The sequence below is a fragment of the Triticum dicoccoides genome, chromosome 3B (genome assembly GCF_002162155.2).
Source record: "Triticum dicoccoides isolate Atlit2015 ecotype Zavitan chromosome 3B, WEW_v2.0, whole genome shotgun sequence".
Taxonomy (NCBI): domain Eukaryota; kingdom Viridiplantae; phylum Streptophyta; class Magnoliopsida; order Poales; family Poaceae; genus Triticum; species Triticum dicoccoides.
The window spans coordinates 711,920,241-711,935,852 of NC_041385.1; positions in this window are offsets into that span (position 1 = coordinate 711,920,241).

A 15,612-nucleotide genomic window follows, 5' to 3' on the forward strand; every position below is an offset into this window, starting at 1 on the left:
CCATTTGCCAAATTTCATAAAATATAGCAATTGCTAACATGATTCGAACAAACTTAAGCATCGTTACGAGTGAGAAACTTTCATCGTATTCAACACCTTGAACTTGTCAAAAAACCTTTTGCGACAAGTCAAGCTTTGTAGATAGTAACACTACTATCAGCGTCTGTCTTCCTCTTGAAGATCCATTTATTTTCTATGGCTTGCCGATCATCGGGCAAGTCCACCAAAGTCCACACTTTGTTCTCATATATGGATCCCATCTCAGATTTCATGGCCTTCAAGCCATTTCGCGGAATCTGGGCTCATCGCCGTTTCCTCATAGTTCGTAGGTTCATCATGGTCTAGTAACATGACTTCCATAACAATATTACCGAAGCACTCTGGTGCGGATCTTACTCTGGAAGTCCTACAAGGATCGGTAGTAACTTGATCTGAAGCTTCATGATCATCATCAATTAGCTTCCTCACTAATTGGTGTAGGAATCGCAGGAACTGATTTCTGTGATGTACTACTTTCCAATAAGGGAGCAGGTACAGTTACCTCATCAAGTTCTACTTTCCTCCCACTCACTTCTTTCGAGAGAAACTCCTTCTCTAGAAAGGATCCATCTTAGCAATGAATAACTTGCCTTCGGATCTTTGATAGAAGGTGTACCCAATAGTTTCCTTTGGGTATTCTATGAAGACGCACTTCTTCGATTTGGGTTTGAGCTTATCAGGTTGAAACTTTTTCACATAAGCATCGCAGTCCCAAACTTTAAGATATGACTACTTTGGTTTCTTGCCAAACCACAGTTAATAAGGAGTCGTCTCAACGGATTTTGATGGTGCCCTATTTAAAGTGAATGCAGCTGTCTCTAATGCATAACCCCAAAACCATTGTGGTAAATCGGTAAGATACATCATAGATCGCACCATATCCAATAAAGTGCGATTATGACGTTCGGACACACCATTATGCTGTGGTGTTCCATGTGGCGTGAGCTGTGAAACTTTTCCACATTGTTTTAAATGAAGGCCAAACTCGTAACTCGAATATTCTCCTCCACGATCAGATCGTAGAAACTTTATTTTCTTGTTACGATGATTCTCCACTTCACTCTGAAATTCTTTGAACTTTTCAAATGTTTTAGACTTATGTTTCATTAAGTAGATATACTCATATCTGCTCAAATCATTTGTGAAGGTCAGATAATAACGATACTCGCCACGAGCATCAACACTCATTGGACCGTATACATCAGTATGTATTATTTCCAACAAGTCAGTAGCTCGTTCCATTGTTCCGGAGAATGGAGTTTTAGTCATCTTGCCCAAAAGTCACGGGTCGCAAGCATCAAATGATTCATAACCAAGTGATTCCAAACATCCATCTTTTATGGAGTTTCTTCATGCGCTTTACACCGATATGACCCAAACGGCAGTGCCACAAATAAGTTGCACTATCATTATTAATTTTGCATCTTTTGGCATCAATATTATGAATATGTGTATCACTACGATCGAGATCCAACAAACTATTTTCATTGGGTGTATGACCATTGAAGGTTTTATTCATGTAAACAGAACAACAATTATTTTCTGACTTTAAATGAATAACCGTATTACAATAAACATGATCAAATCATGTTCATGCTCAACGCAAACGCCAAATAACATTTATTTAGGTTTAACACTAATCCCGAAAGTATAGGGAGTGTGCGATGATGATCATATCAATCTTGGAACTACTTCCAACATCATCATCACTTCACCCTCAACTAGTCTATGTTCATTCTGTAACTCCTGTTTCGAGTTACTAATTTTTTTAGCAACCGAACAAGTATCAAATACCCAGGGGCTAATATAAACACTAGTAAGGTACACATTAATCACCTGTATATCAAATATACCCTTGTTCACTTTGCCATCCTACTTATCTACCAAATATTCAGGGCATTTCCGCTTCAGTGACCATTTCCTTTGCAGTAGAAGCACGCAATTTCAGGCTTTGGTCCGCTTTGAGCTTCTTCATGGGAGTGAAAACTTGCTTGCCATTCTACATGAAGTTCCCTTTCTTTCCCTTTGCCCCTTTCTTTTAAACTATTAGTCTTGTCAATCATCAACACTTGATGCTCTTTCTTGATTTCTACCTTCATCGATTTCAACATCACAAAGAGCTCGGGAATCATTTTCATCATCCCTTGCATACTATAGTTCATCACGAAGTTCCAGTAACTTGGCGATGATGACTAGAGAACTCTATCAATCACTATATTATCTGGAAGATTAACTCCCACTTGATTCAAGTGATTGTAGTACCCAGACAATCTGAGCACGTGCTCACTAGTTGAGCAATTCTCCTCCATCTTTTAGCTATAGAACTTGTTGGAGACTTCATATCTCTCAACTCGGGTATTTGCTTGAAATATTAACTTCAACTCCTGGAACATCTCATATGGTCGATGACGTTCAAAAACGTCTTTGAAGTCCCGATTCTAAGCCGTTAAGCATGGTGCACTAAACTATCAAGTAGTCATCTTATTGAGCTAGCCAAACGTTCATAACGTCTGCATCCGCTCCTGCAATAGGTCTGTCACCTAGTGGTGCATCAAGGACATAATTCTTCTGTGCAGCAATGAGAATAATCCTCAGATCACGGATTCAATCCGCATCATTGCTACTAACATCTTTCAACTTAGTTTTCTCTAGGAACATATATAAAACATAGGGAAGCAACAACGCGAGCTATTGATCTACAACATAATTTGCAAAATACTATCAAGACTAAGTTCATGATAAATTTAAGTTCAATTAATCATACTACTTAAGAACTCCCACTTAGATAGACATCCCTCTAATCATCTAAGTGATCACGTGATCCAAATCAACTAAACCATAACCGATCATCATGTGAAATGGAGTAGTTTTCAATGGTGAACATCACTATGTTGATCATATCTACTATATGATTCACGCTCGACCTTTCGGCCTCCGTGTTCCGAGGCCATATCTGCATATGCTAGGCCCGTCAAGTTTAACCTGAGTATTCTGCGTGTGCAAAACTAGCTTGCACCCGTTGTAGATGGACGTAGAGCTTATCACACCCGATCATCACGTGGTGTCTGGGCACGACAAACTTTGGCAACGGTGCATACTCAAGGAGAACACTTTTATCTTGAAATTTAGTGAGAGATCATCTTAAAATGCTACCGTCAATTAAAGCAAGATAAGATGCATAAAAGATAAACATCACATGCAATCAATATAAGTGATATGATATAGCCATCATCATCTTGTGCTTGTGATCTCCATCTTCGAAGCACCGTCATGATCACCATCGTCACCGGCGTGACACCTTGATCTCCATCGTAGCATCATTGTCGTCTCGCCAACTATTGCTTCTACGACTATCGCTGCCGCTTAGTGATAAAGTAAAGCAATTACAGGGTGATTGCATTGCATACAATAAAGCGAAAACCATATGGCTCCTGCCAGTTGCCGATAACTCGGTTACAAAACATGATCATCTCATACAATAAAATATAGCATCACGTCTTGACCATATCACATCACAACATGTCCTGCAAAAACAAGTTAGACGTCATCTACTTTGTTGTTGCAAGTTTTAGGTGGCTGCTACGGGCTGAGCAAGAACCGTTCTTACCTACGCATCAAAACCACAACGATAGTTCATCAAGTTAGTGTTGTTTTAACCTTCTCAAGGACCGGACGTAGCCACACTCAGTTCAACTAAAGTTGGAGAAACTGAGACCCGCCAGCCACCTGTGTGCAAAGCATGTCGGTAGAACCAGTCTCGCGTAAGCATACGCGTAATCTCGGCCCGGGCCGCTTCATCCAACAATACCGCCGAACCAAAGTATGACATGCTAGTAAGTAGTATGACTTGTATCGCCCACAACTCACTTGTGTTCAACTCGTGCATATAACATCAACGCATAAAACCTAGGCTCGGATGCCACTGTTGGGGAACGTAGAAATTTCAAAAAAATTCCTACGCACACGCAAGATCATGGTGATGCATAGCAACGAGAGGGGAGAGTGTGTCCATGTACCCTCGTAGACCGAAAGCGGAAGCGTTAGCACAACACGGTTGATGTAGTCGTACGTCTTCACAATCCGACCGATCAAGTAACGAACACGGCACCTCTGAGTTCTTGCACATGTTCAGGTCGATGACGTCCCTCGAACTCAAATCTAGCCAAGCTTTGAGGGAGAGTTCCGTCAGCACAATGGCGTGATGCCGATGATGATGTTCTACCGACGCAGGGCTTCGCCTAAGCACCGCTACGATATTATCGAGGAGGACTATGGTGGAAGGGGGCACCGCACACGGCTAAAAGATCAATCATCAATTGTTGTGTCTATGGGGTGCCCCCTTCCCCCATATATAAAGGAGTGGAGGAGGGGGCCGGCCAAGGGGAGGAGACGCGCCCAAGGGGGAAGTCCTACTCCCACCGGGAGTAGGACTCCTCCTTTCCTTGTTTGAGTAGGAGAGAACGAAAGAGGAGGAGAGGGAGAAGGAAAAGGGGGCTGCACCCCTTGTCCAATTCGGACCAGAGGGGGGGCGCAGGCCTCCTTCCTTTTGGCATCTCTCCTCTATTCCCGTATGGCCCAATAAGGCTTATATACTCCCCGGCGAATTCCCGTAACTCTCCAGTACTCCGAAAATTACCCGAATCACTCGGAACCTTTCCGATGTCCGAATATAGTCGTCCAATATATCGATCTTTACGTCTCGACCATTTCAAGACTCCTAGTCATGTTCCCGATCTCATCCGGGACTCCGAACTACCTTCGGTACATCAAAACACATAAACTCATAATATAACCGTCATCGAACTTTAAGCGTGCGGACCGTACGGGTTCGAGAACTATGTAGACATGACCGAGACACGTCTCCGGTCAATAACCAATAGCAGAACCTGGATGCTCATATTGGCTCCCACATATTCTATGAAGATCTTTATCGGTCAAACCGCATAACAACATACGTTGTTCCCTTTGTCATCGGTATGTTACTTGCCCGAGATTCGATCGTCGGTATCTCAATACCTAGTTCAATCTCGTTACCGGCAAGTCTCTTACTCGTTCTGTAATACATCATCCCGCAACTAACTCATTAGTTGCAATGCTTGCAAGGCTTAAGTGATGTGGATTACGCAGTGGGCCCAGAGATACCTCTCCGACAATCGGAGTGACAAATCCTAATCTCGAAATACGCCAACCCAACAAGTACCTTCGGAGACACCTGTAGAGCTCCTTTATAATCACCCAGTTATGTTGTGACGTTTGGTAGCACACAAAGTGTTCCTCTGGTAAACGGGAGTTGCATAATCTCATAGCCATAGGAACATGTATAAGTCATGAAGAAAGCAATAGCAACATACTAAACGATCAAGTACTAAGCTAACGGAATGGGTCAAGTCAATCACATCATTCTCTAATGGTGTGATCCCATTAATCAAATGACAACTCATCTCTATGGCTAGGAAACTTAACCATCTTTGATTCAACGAGCTAGTCAAGTAGAGGCATACTAGTGACATTATGTTTGTCTATGTATTCACACATGTACTAAGTTTCCGGTTAATACAATTCTAGCATGAATAATAAACATTTATCATGAAATAAGGAAATAAATAATAACTTTATTATTGCCTCTAGGGCATATTTCCTTCAGTAACGCCGCCGCCCAGTGGTTCTCCCGCAGCTGCACGGACTCGCGCGTCGCGGCTGTGTTGTCTCTTTGGGCCATATTGTCGCGGCATGCGGTCCTCGCCGCCGCCCGAGGCCATCCCCGTGGCTGCACCGACCCGCGCCTCACTTCTGCGCCGCCCCTTCGGGCCGTAGCGTCGCAGCACACGGTCAATGCCACCGCCATGAGGTCTTCCGATTGTCGCCCTGACCCTCGCGTTGCCGCTGCGTCGCCCTATGGGCCGTAGCGCCGCGGCGCGTGGTCCCTTCTGTTATCCCCGCGCATCGACTTCCACGTGGTATGCGTCGCGCCGCCTCCCTTAGAGGGGGAACGCCATCGTACAAGCTAGTATTCGTCACGCTATCGGGCTCTTCCTCGCCTACTTCGAGCATCGTCGTCGCGCTCCTAACCCAGCCACCGCCGCCGCTTGCTCACCCGAGCCGCTTCGCCCATCCACCCCTTCGTCTTCGTCCAGCACCAGCTCATCGCCAGCGTCGTTGTCATCTTCCCCGACCACTTCGTCTATTCCAACCACCATTGGCGACATCAGCCCCATGCCGATTGGCGCCACAACCGTCGTCGAGTCCTTCTCTGTTGGTCACTCTGATTCCTTGACATGGCGTACAGCTCATGCAGACCCCCGTGTACGCATGCCTAGTGCTGGCAATACCAACGCGTGCCTTCGTCCCCGATGTGTTCCCAGGCCTAGCAAGCTTGGAGTGGCGCATCATCAACATCGACTATATCCGTTTACGCATGCCTGGTATTGGCAACACCGATGGGTGCCTTCATCAACAACGTCTTCTTCCAGGCGAACCTCTACTTCGACACCACTGCGCCCGTAACTAACTCGGTGTCTCCTTGCAACCGCGGCTCCACGACGACTTCCTAGACACTGGCCACCCCGACTCAAAATTGACCACATCGTTCTTTGCACGTCTACCTTTACCAAGGCTACACCATCCTACGCTCTCGGCTACCTCAACAAATGGCACAAAGGGTTACCGCCTTACTTGAGCAACACCATCGGTTTCCACTCCAGCCATAACTTCCGCGGTGCATCGACCGTTACGACTGTGGGGTGATAATCCACAAGTGTAGGGGATCGCAACAGCTTTAGAGGGTGAAGTACAACCCAAATTTATTGATTCGACACAAGGGGAGCCAAAGAATATTCTTGAGTATTAGCAGTTAAGTTGTCAATTCAACCACACCAGGATAACTTAGTATCTGCAGCAAAGTATTTAGTAGCAAGAGTGGTATGATAGTAATGGTAACAGTAGCAACAGAACAGGTAAATGTTTTTGGGTTTTTGTAGTAGTTGTAACAGTAGCAACGGAAAAGTAAATAAGCGAAGAACAATATGTGAAAAGCTCGTAGGAAATGGATCAATGATGGATAATTACGCCGGATGCGATTCCTCATGCAATAGTTATAACATAGGGTGATATAGAACTAGCTCCAATTCATCAATGTAATGTAGGCATGTATTCCGTAAATAGTCATACGTGCTTATGGAAAAGAACTTGCATGACATCTTTTGTCCTACCCTCCCGTGCCAGCGGGGTCCTAGTGGAAACTAAGGGATATTAAGGCCTCCTTTTAATACAGAACCGGACCAGAGCATTAACACATAGTGAATACATGAACTCCTCAAACTATGGTCATCACCGAGAAGTATCCCGATTATTGTCACTTCGGGGTTGTCGGATCGTAACACATAATAGGTGACTATAGACTTGCAAGATAGGATCAAGAACACACATATATTCATGAAAACATAATAGGTTCAGATCTGAAATCATGGCACTCGGGCCCTAGTGACAAGCATTAAGGATAGCAAAGTCATAGCAACATCAATCTCAGAACATAGTGGATACTAGGGATCAAACCCTAACAAAACTAACTTGATTACATGGTAAATCTCATCCAACCCATCACCGTCCAGCAAGCCTACGATGGAATTACTCACGCACGGCGGTGAGCATCATGAAATTGGTGATGGAGGATGGTTGATGATGATGACGACGACGAATCCCCCTCTCCGGAGCGCCGAACGGACTCCAAATCAGCCCTCCCGAGAGGGATTAGGGCTTGGCGGTGGCTCCGTGTCGTGAAACGTGATGAAACTTTCTCCTTGATTTTTTTCTCCCCGAGACGGTATATATGGAGTTGGATTTGAGGTCGGAGGAGGTCCGAGGGGCCCACGAGATAGGAGGGTGCCCCCCTAGGGGGCGCCCCCCCTGTGTCGTGGACAGCCCGTGGGCCCCCTGACCTTGATTCTTTCACCAAAAAATCTTATTAAATCTGAAAAGTGCCTCCGTGGATTTCCAGGACATTCCGAGAACTTTTCTTTTCTACACATAAAATAACATGATGGCAGTTCTGCTGAAAACAGCGTCAGTCCGTGTTAGTTTCATTCAAATCATGCAAGTTAGAGTCCAAAACAAGGGCAAAAGTGTTTAGAAAAGTAGATACGTTGGAGACGTATCAACTCCCCCAAGCTTAAACCTTTGCTTGTCCTCAAGCAATTCAGTTGACAAACTGAAAGTGATAAAGAAAAACTTTTACAAACTATGTTTGCTCTTGTTATTGTAACATGAAAAACCAACATTCAAGTTTCAGCAAATATTATGAACTAACCATACTCACAATAACACATAGGTCCCACAATTACTCATATCAATAGCATAATCAGCTAGCGAGTCATAATAATAAAACTCGGATGACAACACTTTCTCAAAATAATCATAACACGATATAACAAAATGGTATCTCGCTAGCCCTTTCTGAGACAGCAAAACATAAATGCAGAGCACCTTCAAAGATCAAGGACGGACTAAACATTGTAAATCATGGTAAAAGAGATCCAGTCAAGTCATACCCAATATAAACCAATAATAATGAATGCAAATGACAGTGTGCTCTCCAGCGGGTGCTTTTAATAAAAAGGATGATGACTCAACATAAAAGTAAATAGACAGGCCCTTCGCAGAGGGAAGCAGGGATTTGTAGAGGTGCCAGAGCTCGATTTTAAAATAGAGATTGAATAACATTTTGAGCGGCATACTTTCGGTGTCAACGCAACAACTATGAGATGGCTGTATCTTCCATACTACATGCATTATAGGCAGTTCCCAAACAGAATGGTAAAGGTTTATACTCCCCCAACCACCAACAAGCATCAATCCATGGCTTGCTCGAAACAACGAGTGCCTCCAACATACAACAGCCCTAGGGGAGTTTTGTTTAATTATTTTGATTTGCTTTGATCTTTTTGGATCATGGGACTGGGCATCCCGGTTACCGGCCCTTTCTCGTGAATGAGGAGCAGAGTCCACTCCTCGTGAGAATAACCCACCTAGCATGGAAGATATAGGCATCCCTAGTTGAAACATGAGCTGCTCGAGCATACAAAACATAATTTCATTTGAAGGTTTGGAGTTTGGCACATACAAAATTACTTGGAACGGCAGGTAGATACCGCATATAGGAAGGTATAGTGGACTCATATGGAACAACTTTGGGGTTTAAGTAGTTTGGATGCACAAGCAGTATTCCCGCTTAGTGCAGGTGAAGGCTAGCAAAAGACTGGGAAGCGACCAACTGAGAGAGCGACAACAGTCGTAAGCATGCATTAAAATTAATTCACACCGGATACAAGCATGAGTAGGATATAATCCACCATGAACATAAATATTGTGAAGGCTATGTTGATTTGAGTCAACTACATGCGTGAACATGTGCCAAGTCGAGTCACTCAATTCATTCAAAGGAGGATACCATCCCATCATATCACATCATAATCATTCTAATAGCATGTTGGCACGCAAGGTAAACCATTATAACTCATAGCTAATCAAGCATGGCACAAGAAACTATAATCTCTAAGTGTCATTGCAAATATGTTTATTTCATAATAGCTGACTCAGGAACGATGAATCATCATATTTATAAAAACAAGAGAGGTCGAGTTCATACCAGCTTTTCTCATCCCAATAAGTCCATCATATATCGTCATTATTACCTTTCACTCGCACGACCGAACGAAGTGTATAATAAGAAGAGTGCACGTGCATTGGACTAAGCTAGAATCTGCAAACATTCAACTCAAGAGAGAAGACAGGTAATATGGGCTCTAAATATAAATAATCAATCATGCATATGAGAGCCACTAAACATTTTCAATATGGTCTTCTCGACCCCCAGAAGAAAGAAAAGAAAATAAAACTATTTACACGGGAAAGCTCCCAACAAGTAAAAGAAGAACGAGAAATCTTTTTGGGTTTTCATTTTAATTTCTACTACAAGCAAGGAAATTAAAATAACTAATGTTTTTGGTTTTTCTTAAGGTTTATCAAACACACAAGAAGAAAACTAAAAAAGAGATTTAAACTAACATGGATAATACAATGAAAGAGTATGAGCACCGACGACTAGTGTGTGAACATGAATGTAAAGTCGGTGAGAAATACGTACTCCCCCAAGTTTAGGCTTTTGGCCTAAGTTGGTTTAATACCAAGGACCGCCTGGCTGATATCCATAAGTGAAACTGGGATTGTACTGAGATGTAGAGGCAACGACCTCCTGGGCAGCAGCATGTTGGCGAGCTGCTTCCATTCCCATCTCATATTCAGTGGCTTCTTCCCTGGTGATAACATATCCTCCTCTTGCCTGATAATCAAAAAGGTAGGGGGCAGGAAGAGTGACAGGGACGACGTTGCGTCTATCATAGATTAGTCGATAATGGAGGAATTGTTCATTCCTCTCAAGAAATTGATGATCAAACATAGCTTGTTTATCTAAATAAGCAGGAGGTACAATCATATCCCCCTCTCGTGGAGCTATATTAAGAAAATTAGCCACACGGGTTGCATAAATTCCTCCAAAGAAATTTCCCTTTTTACTATTATTATGCAACCTACGTGCAACTATTGCCCCCAAGTTATAACCTTTGTAACCAGACACAGCACTCTTGAGGACACAAAGATCAGGAGCACACAAGTGACTTACTTCGTCCTTACCGTTAATGCATTTACCAATAAAGAGAGCCAAGTAATGTATAGCAGGAAAATGAATGCTCCCTATGGTAGCTTGTGCTACGTCCCTAGATTCTCCCACAGTAATACTAGCAAGAAAGTCTCTAAATTCAGATTTGTGAGGATCATTGATATTACCCCACTGAGGGAGTTTGCAAGCAGTTGTGAAATCCTCTAAATCCATGGTATAAGATGTATCATAAATATCAAACATAACACTAGGAGAATTATGCGAAGAAATATATTCGAACCTCCGCACAAAGGAATAAGTCAAATGATAATATTGAGGACACTTATCTTGTAAGTAGTCCTCCAGCTCGGCATTACGCACATACGCGTCAAATTCCTCCTTGAAGCCTGCTTCAACCATAAAATCATCGGATGGCCACTCGCAAGCCCGTACATTTGCGTCCCTTGGCAAATTAACATCTTGTTCACGTATAGCAATCCTGGGCCCTTTCTTTGCCGAGGAACCACCTTGGTACATTCTTCTAAGCATATTTCTTTTTCTGAAAATTTCTGAAATTTTAGTAACTTCAAAATAAAAGTGCATAAAACTAAACAAGATTGATAGCAACTACTCCTACAAGTGCCTAGAGCCTATATCATGCATTGGAATTGCTTGGGACCTCAAAAATTTAACATGCAAGCTCAAGAACAGGGTCACCAAGGCAGCAAGGATTTGCAATGAATAAAGCACTAGAACAAAAACTAATTGGACCAATGGAGGAGTCACATACCAACCAACAATCTCCCAAAGCAGTTTTGCGAATGGAGCTTTGAGCTAAGAGATCGAAAATTGCAGCAAAACGAGCTAGAACTCGGGCTTGAGCTGGATGGGGATTTTTTTTGGGTAGAAGATGAAGTGTGTCGGTGCTGGCATAAGTGGAGGGGAGTCACCAGGGGGCCACGAGACAAGGGGCGCGCCCTACAGGGGGGCGCCCTCCTCTCTCATGGCCTGGTGCTTGGCCCTCCTGTAGTGTTTTCAGTGCCTAAAATCCTCAAATATTCCAGAAAAAATCATACTAAATTTGCAGGGCATTTGGAGCACTTTTATTTTCGGACTATTTTTTTATTGCACGGATAAATCAGAAAACAGACAGATAATACTATTTTTCTTTATTTATTCTAAATAACAGAAAGTAAAAGGAGGGTACAGAAGGTTGTGCCTTCTAGTTTCATCCATCTCGTGATCATCAAAATGAATCCACTAACAAGATTGATCAAGTCTTGTTAACAAACTCATTCCGAATAACACGGAACCGGAGAAATTTTGAATAACACTAAGTTACCTCAACGGGGATATGAAAATCCCCAACAATAAGAATATTATACTTTTTCTTGATAGTAGGGAGAGGAAATTCAAAACCTCCAAAAATGATAGTTGGAACTTTTTCAATAGAATTGATGCTATGAACTTGAGATTGTTTCCTCGGAAAGTGTACCGTATGCTCATTACCCTTAACATGAAAAGTGACATTGCCTTTGTAGCAATCAATAACAGCCCCTGCAGTATTAAGAAAAGGTCTACCAAGGATAATAGACATACTATCATCCTCGGGAATATCAAGAATAACAAAGTCCGTTAAAATAGTGACATTTGCAACCACAACAGGCACATCCTCACAAATACCGACAGGTATAGCAGTTGATTTATCAGCCATTCGCAAGGATATTTCAGTAGGTGTCAACTTATTCAATTCAAGTCTACGATATAAAGAGAGAGGCATAACACTAACACCGGCTCCAAGATCACATAAAGCAGTTCTAACATAATTTCTTTTACTGGAGCATGGTATAGTTGGAACACCCGGATCTCCAAGTTTCTTTGGTACTCCACCGTTAAAAGTGTAATTAGCAAGCATGGTGGAAATTTCAGCTTCCGGTATCTTTCTTTTATTTGTGATGATATCCTTCATATATTTAGCATAAGGATTTGCTTTAATCATATCAGTTAAGCGCATACGTAAGAAAATGGGCCTAATCATTTCAGCAAAGTGCTCAAAATCCTCATCATCCTTTGACTTGGATGGTTTAGGAGGAAAGGGCATGGGTTTCTGAACCCATGGTTCTCTTTCTTTACCGTGCTTCCTAGCAACAAAATCCCTCTTATCATAATGTTGATTCTTTGATTGTGGGTTATCAAGATCAACAGCAGGTTCAATCTCTACATCATTATCTTTGCTAGGTTGAGCATCAACATGAACACTATCATTAATATTATTACTAGGTTCATGTTCATCACCTGATTGCGTTTCAGCATTAGAAATAGAAATATCATTGGGATTCTCAGGTGTGTCTACAGTAGGTTCACTAGAAGCCTGTAAGGTTCTATCGTTTTTCTTCTTCTTCTTCTTAAAAGAACTAGGTGCCTCTAAATTATTTCTCTGAGAATCTTGCTCGATTCTCTTAGGGTGGCCTTCAGGATACAAAGGTTCCTGAGTCATTCTACCAGTTCTAGTAGCCACTCTAACAGCAAAGTCATTTTTATTATTCAATTCATCAAGCAAATCGTTTTGAGCTTTGAGTACTTTCTCAGATTGAGTAGCAACCATAGAAGCATATTTGCTAACGCGGTGAAGTTCATCTTTAACTCTAGCCAGATTATCACCTACGCGTTCTATCTCGAAAGCACTATTCTTTAACTCTCTACCAACATAAGCATTAAAACTTTCTTGTCTAGCCATAAAGTCATCAAATTCATCTAAGCATGGGCTATGAAATTTAGTAGAGGGTATTTCAACTTTGTCGTATCTATAGAGAGAATTTACCTTCACTACCTGTGTCGGGTTATCAAGACAATGTAGTTCTTCAGGCGGTATATTCAGACCATGTATTTCTTCAGTAGGAGGTAAATTCTTAACATCTTCAGCTTTAATACCTTTTTTTTCATTGATTTCTTTGCCTCTTGCATATCTTCAGGACTGAGAAATAAAACACCTCTCTTCTTCGGAGTGGGTTTAGGAATAGGTTCAGGAGTTGGCTCAATTGGTTCAGGAATTACTTCAGGAACTGGCTCGGGAAGAGTCCAATTATTTTCATTAGTCAACATATTATTCAATAGTATTTCAGCTTTGTCGACTGTTCTTTCCCTGAAAACACAACCAGCACAACTATCCAAGTGGTCCTTGGAAGAATCGGTTAGTCCATTATAAAAGATATCAAGTATTTCATTTTTCTTAAGATGATGATCAGGCAAAGCATAAAGCAACCGAAGAAGCCTCCCCCAAGATTGTGGGAGACTCTCTTCTTTGATTTGCACAAAATTATATATTTCCCGCAAGGCAGCTTGTTTCTTATGAGCAGGGAAATATTTAGCAGAGAAGTAATAAATCATATCCTGGGGACTACGCACACAACCAGGAGCAAGAGAATTATACCAAGTCTTAGCATCACCCTTTAATGAGAACGGAAATATCTTAAGGATATATAAATAGCAAGACTTGTCATCATGAGTAAATAGGGTGGCTATATCATTCAACTTGGTAAGATTTGCAACAGTTTCAGATTCAAGGCCATAAAAAGGATCAGATTCAACTAAAGTAATAATATCAGGATCAACAGAGAATTCATAATCCTTATCAGTAACACAGATAGGTGAAGTAGAAAAAGTAGGATCGGGTTTCATTCTAGCATTAAGAGACTGCTGCTTCCATTTAGCTAATAATTTCTTAAGATCAGATATATCATTGCAAGCAAGAATTTCCATAGCAGCTTTTTCATTCATAACATAACCCTTCGGAACAACAGGTAAAATATAATCATTGGGGGAACGTTCATCATCACTATCATCAATAGCATCTTCAATATTTTCATTCCCCCTAACTCTAGCAAGTTGTTCATCAAGAAATTCACCTAATGGCAAAGTAGTATCACGCACAGAAGTAGTTTCATCATGCATAGCAGAAGTGGCATCATCAATAACATGCGACATATCATAATTCATAGTAGTAGTAGGTTTAGGTGTCGCAAGCCTACTAATAACAGAAGGAGAATCTAGTGTAGAGCTAGATGGCAGTTCCTTACCTCCCCTCGTAGTTGAGGGCAAAATCTTGGTCTTAGCGTCTTTCAAGTTCTTCATAGTGATCAACGGATATAAATCCCAAGTGACTCGGAGAATAGAGCTATGCTCCCCGGCAACGGCGCCAGAAATTAGTCTTGATAACCCACAAGTGTAGGGGATCGCAACAGCTTTCGAGGGTGAAGTACAGCCCAAATTTATTGATTCGACACAAGGGGAGCCAAAGAATATTCTTGAGTATTAGCAATTGAGTTGTAAATTCAACCACACCTGGATAACTTAGTATCTACAGCAAAGTATTTAGTAGCAAGAGTGGTATGATAGTAATGGTAACAGTAGCAACAGAAAAGGTAAATGTTTTTGGGTTTTTGTAGTAGTTGTAACAGTAGCAACGGAAAAGTAAATAAGCGAAGAACAATATGTGAAAAGCTCGTAGGCAATGGATCAGTGATGGATAATTACGCCGGATGCGATTCCTCATGCAATAGTTATAACATAGGGTGATATAGAACTAGCTCCAATTCATCAATGTAATGTAGGCATGTATTTCGTAAATAGTCATACGTGCTTATGGAAAAGAACTTGCATGACATCTTTTGTCCTACCCTCCCGTGGCAGCGGGGTCCTAGTGGAAACTAAGGAATATTAAGGCCTCCTTTTAATAGAGAACCGGACCAAAGCATTAACACATAGTGAATACATGAACTCCTCAAACTACGGTCATCACCGAGAAGTATCCCGATTATTGTCACTTCGGGGTTGTCGAATCATAACACATAATAGGTGACTATAGACTTGCAAGATAGGATCAAGAACACACATATATTCATGAAACATTATAGGTTCAGATCTGA